The 5,710-nt window shown below is 30.5% G+C and overlaps 1 non-coding gene across 1 annotated transcript; it reads left to right on the top strand.

Annotated features, from left to right (window-relative positions):
* Nucleotides 1-1,021: 1,021 nt before the first annotated feature.
* On the top strand, nt 1,022-1,128 carry LOC133833652 (small nucleolar RNA R71). The gene has a single exon (XR_009893021.1). It is a non-coding gene; the product is annotated as a small nucleolar RNA R71 (small nucleolar RNA).
* The last annotated feature ends 4,582 nt before the right edge of the window (nt 1,129-5,710 follow it).

Here is a 5,710-nt window from a genome sequence, read left to right as displayed (position 1 = left end):
AAAAGATATCCAAAAATTTGGAAAAAAATTTGTCAAAATTATCCTTTCGGAACCATTGAGGATATGGAATCCTTGGTGTTGGCTCGGTGTATTTTGGCTTCTCTATCTTTGGAAGGTCTTCAGTAACCTCCTTTTGTTTTGGACTAGTAACATGTTGATCATATTTCTTCTTCCCCTTGTCATCCACTGTAGGTCCATCACACTTAGTCCCACTCCTCAGAGTGACAGCTTGACATTGTTCTTTAGGATTTACCTTTATGGAACTAGGAAAATTCCCTTGCTGTCTACTAGAAAACATTTGAGCCAATTGACCTATTTGTGTCTCCAAACTCCTAATTGAAGACCTTGTCTCTATCATGAATTGAATTAATTGGTTTGGTTGAATTGTTGGTGGGTTCATTTGAGGATGTGGTGGTGGATCAGATGGGCGTGGAATTGGATCATAATATGGTCTAGAATGTAATCCATGAGTTGGTTGATAAGGGGGTTGTTGAGGTGGGTACTGTGGATATTGTGGTTGTAACCCTTGATTATTTTTCCAAGACAATTAGGGTGATTTTTCCAAGTAGGATAATAAGAATTGGAATAAGTGTTGGGTGCAAGTCTTGAAAAATTACCAATAACTTGTGCTTGTTCCAAACGCATATTATTCACATCAGTTGAGCAACTAGCTATGCTTGGGCATTGTTCATAAGCATGTGGTCCCCCACAAATCTCACAACTCACGACATTCTGTACTTGCATTGCTTGTGTGACAAGATTAGTCTGTTGCAATTGCTTGGTTAGAGATGCCACTTGAGCGGTCAATAGTGCAATTGGATCAACTTCTAAGACTCCTGCTACTTTCTTATTCCCACGCTTAGTAGGCCAATTATAGTTATTCATAGTCATCTCTTCCAATAATTCATATGCTTCATTAGCGCTTTTTCTCATAAACGCTCCTTCTGATGCTGCATCTATAATTTTCCTTGTATTGCCCCCCAAACCATTGTAAAAAGTATGAACTAGTAGCCACTTCTCTATTCCATGATGTGGGCATTTCCTTTGCAACTCTTTAAAACATTCTCATGCATCATATAAAGACTCTCCATCTAGCTTATGGAAATTATTTATTTATCCTCTTATTCTGGCTGACTTGGTAGGAGAAAAATATTTACCAAGAAATTTCTGAGCCAAATCTTCCCAAGTAAGTATAGAATTGGCTTGTAAAGAATTCAACCAACCCTTAGCTCTGTCCCTTAGTGAAAATGGAAATAATCTCAATCTTACAGCATCATTACTCACCTCATTCATTTTGAATGTCGCACATAGCACTAAAAAATTTGTGATATGGAGATTTGGATCCTCATTTGGTAACCCCTCAAATTGTACACAGTTCTACACCATCTGAATAATAGAGGGTTTTATCTCAAAATTATTTTCCTCAAAAGTTGGAGGACGAATACTTGAATGTATCCCTGTAACAGTAGGGAGTACATAGTTCCTTAATGGTAGATCGGCTTCAGCTGCATTACCAATATTTGCATTGTTGATGACAACGTTATTTGCGTTCTCAACCATGGTAAAGTCCAACCTTTTCTTTATGCGATTCTTTCTGCACATTTTCTCAATTTCAAGATCTATTGGTATGATTTTCTTTTGTCTACTTCCTTGCATATTCCAAAAATTCCTGAAACACAATACAACATTGATTCGAATAAATGTAAAACAATAAAAAAAAACCAAATTAGAGCAAACATCAATTAACTTTGATATAGGAAATTAAGTCCCCGACAACGGCGCCAAAAATTGATCATGAATATATTTATATATATATACGGAAGTTCACGTAATCGATTCAAGTAATACATATGATAAGTAGAGTATCGTTTCCACGAAGACTATCTTCCAATTACCACTAATTGTTCTTTTAATTTCTATTTGGAAATCAAAATTTAGATGAATGGATTTAATTTTAAAATTATTAAAGAAAACTAAGAACAAGAATTACTAATCAAAAGATTTAAATCACTATTAAAAAGACCTAGGGTGTTAATTTTATCAACTTATCATTATGCTAATTTTATTAATCAATTCTAAATTTCTTTCTTCCTATTCTAACAGCAGGTTAACATAATTCGATTCCTATTCTTTTTCAAGATATAAAATCTCAACCTATATGTAGATTTTCTAAATCTCTGTGATAAAATTAATCATATAGAAGACATTAAGCATGGGAACCTAATTACCACACAAGTCATAAATGTACTTTCGCCCAATATGCAACCTATGTCTATATAATGATAGCATATTCAATTCCCATCTTTCAAATTTTGAATCAAAATCATAAATCAAGCAAATGTTGATCAAGTATTTACCAGCATTAAACACACGTTCTATAGATTAGAATAGAAAAGAAAAATAAATAGAACATCATAACTAAATGAGATAGAAATCCAAGTGACTACATTAAACCCTAGATAAAATCATTTAGTTCATATCAGACATGATAAAATCAACAAAATAATAATTAAAAAACATAAGATTCACAAACTTAAAGAATAACTAGCCTAAGAATCCAAATTAGTCTCTAAAAACGTAATTAAAAACTAACCTAATGACCTAATTAAACCGTAAATATGAATTTATAGTAAACAAATCTACAATAGCTGCGTTTTTCACATGTGGGCCGCGACTTGGCCTTCTCTGGGTCGCGGCCCGTGTCAATTTTTAAGCCCTTTTGCTTCCGTGATAGTCTTCAGGCGCCGTGACTCATGCATCATCAACTCGCGGCCCATGTCTATAATTCCCCTTTGCAAAGCCTCTGACTTCCCCTTGAGTCACGACTTGGGCTACACTAATTTCCTCCATAATCCATGCGTTTCTGACTTGCCTTAGAGTTGAAACTTGTAAGCCCAAGTCGCAGCTCTAATTCCATTTTTTTCTTCTGAAATTGCTTCTTTCAACCCGTCTCTTCATCCAAAACTGACTTTTAATCGCCATTAGTGTCATTTTGAGTCCAACAACAGCCAAAATCATCGTTTTCCCACCATTTTCACTTCTTTTTACATTTTTCTCGTGATTCACCGCACCAACCTACAACAATGACAAACAAAAGCATAATCTTGCACAAAACACAGATAAAAACTCAAGATTACCACAAAAACACATTCTGAAATGACACTAAAATGAAGTTATCATTCGATGAACTTACTTTGTTCATATCCTCTACTGAAGATAACATTACGTCAACTTGTTTTCGTTCTTCATCCGAGTTGCCTATAGACATATGCCTCGTGCATAGTCCCGCTAAGTGAATTGTGCAGTTTAAGCTAAACATGTGTCGTTGTTATCTGAGCTCATCTTTGAGTGAATCCTTTATTTATTATGTAGTGTTTTCTAGCTATTTTTCTTCTTGACTGCGTGCTTAGAGAATTGGTTCAACAATCTCCATGTATGAGAATCAACTAAAACTATAAAAGTGTATTTGAGAGTAATATAATTTAAGTTATTTTATTTTCTATTTTTAATTTATTAATAAATGAACCGGCCATGAATGTGGACTCAAAAACAGACCCAAGTTTGAGCTCAAGCTAATTTAGTCAACATCAGGTCTTGGATTTTAAATTTGGTATAGCCCTGACATTGGCAATGCTTGAATATAGGTCATGATTGTGGGCCGACCAATCTAAAGGCTGGCACCGCTCAACCCTTTTTTAACTGGGAATTTTTAAAAAATATAGTTTTTATACTATCAATGTGCAAAAATATGAGAATTATACTTTTCTTAATTTGTATGGGAAAATGTATTAAAGACAAAATTAAAGTATGAGAAACACAATTAGTAGCTAACTAAAACATGGAAATGCCATATTTTTTTATCATAGTTATATTTTATTTGATTTTGAATGTAATTTTATTTTTATTTTTTATTTTTTATTTTTTCCTTCATTTTTTAATTATTTTTTCAGTTATTTTTTCTTTTTTTTCCATACTTATTTTTTTCTTCCATTATTTCCTTTTTCTTTTTTGTTCCTACAAGTTTTTTCCTTTATCCTTTTTTTCTTTCTATTTTTCTATTCTTCTTCTTCTTCATTTTTATTAATTTATCTATTTTTTAATTTCATTTGTATTGTTTTTTTTTTCATACTTTTTCACTTTTGTTTTTTTTTTTCCTATTTTTCATTTTTTCTACATTTTTTTATTTATTATTTTCTCCTCCCATTTTTTTTTTCTTTTTTCACACGTATGAGCTTTTTTTTCTTTAATTTTTCAAAAAAAATTTCTACTAATTTTTTCATTCATTTTTCCATTATTTTTCCTCTTCTTCTTTTCATTTTTAATCATTCATCTATTTTTTTTCTTCATCACTTCTTATGTTTTGTTTTTTTTCTTATCTTTTTTTAGTTTTCTTTCCTAAGTTTTTTTTTCTTCTTTTTTTGTACTTATTCTTTTCTCATTCCATTTTTTTTTTCATTTTTTCACAAATATTTTAACATTACATAATTATTTTACTATTTTTTTATTTATTATCTTTTATTATTGTAATTTCTTTTTATAGTTATTTCCACTATATGTAAAAAAATTCATATCAATTTTTTCAGCATTTTCTTTTTACTGTAACTCTTATAGGAACACCAAAATTTGGAAAGAAAACTAATAAAAATATGAAAATGTGAATGGGTAACCAGTTACCCTGATGGGAACATTCAAATCTAGAAAAAAAATTATATGAAGAAGATGGGAGAGAAGGGAAATGGGTGGATCTGATATTTTTTTTTCTATCTTCAAATTTGTGGAAACTGGTTACATTCCCATTATTTGTGTGTATATTTCTTATGGTAACTGGTTACATTCACGTTTTTTGTGTGTATATTTCTGGGGTAACTGGTTACCTTTACGTTATGATCCGTGTGTATATTTATGGGTTCTTTATGGTATGTTACTAAAATCATAGTTACTTATTCATTTTTTTAATGAAGTGTTCTTCATCTTTTTCATTCAGATTTGATGTTTATTTTCATATTTAATATGAGTAACCCGTCACTCCTCTTATGGTAACTGATTACCCCTCTTATGACAGAAGGTTACTCCTTTCAGGGTAACTAGTTACTCATCTTGGTACATGTTATTTAACCTAGCTATAGGATTTTTTTTTACATAATTATCAAAGATCAATCAAGTAACTGGTTACCTTACCCAGGATTTGAAAAAAGAAACGTACAATTTAAAATAAGGAAAAAATGTTTAAAATAAATAAAAAAATAATAAACACAATTCATATCACAGAAAAAAAAAATTCTTTTGTAAAATAACCAAAGAAAAATTTAATATAAAATTAGTTATATAAAAATAATATAAAAAAGAAGAAAATAAGCTAAAAAAATAAACAAATTACAAACATATCCTTCGAAATTAATAAAACTTGATTAAGAGTAAAACTATGGCATAAACCAACTTTTATACAAAAATATGAGTAAATAAACCCATAAAAGCGAAAAATCTTAAAAAAAGCCATAGTTTAATTTTTTTGAAAAAAAAACCATACTTTTTTACACACTCTATTAAAAATTTCATATAAAATATAATTTTCTCTTTTTAACTTATGTATGAAAAATTGGGTTGGACCCTATTAAGACATGTGGCATGACCCAACCCGTTTTCAACTTAGGCTTTAATAAGTGGAAATTATATGGGCTATGGCTATTTTTCATTTCTTTTCGTAAGTGGA

Source organism: Humulus lupulus, chromosome 4 (genome assembly GCF_963169125.1).
Source record: "Humulus lupulus chromosome 4, drHumLupu1.1, whole genome shotgun sequence".
In the NCBI taxonomy this organism is placed as follows: domain Eukaryota; kingdom Viridiplantae; phylum Streptophyta; class Magnoliopsida; order Rosales; family Cannabaceae; genus Humulus; species Humulus lupulus.
The sequence above is the reverse complement of the archived record's forward strand: the minus strand, read 5'-3'. Positions and strand labels throughout refer to the sequence as shown.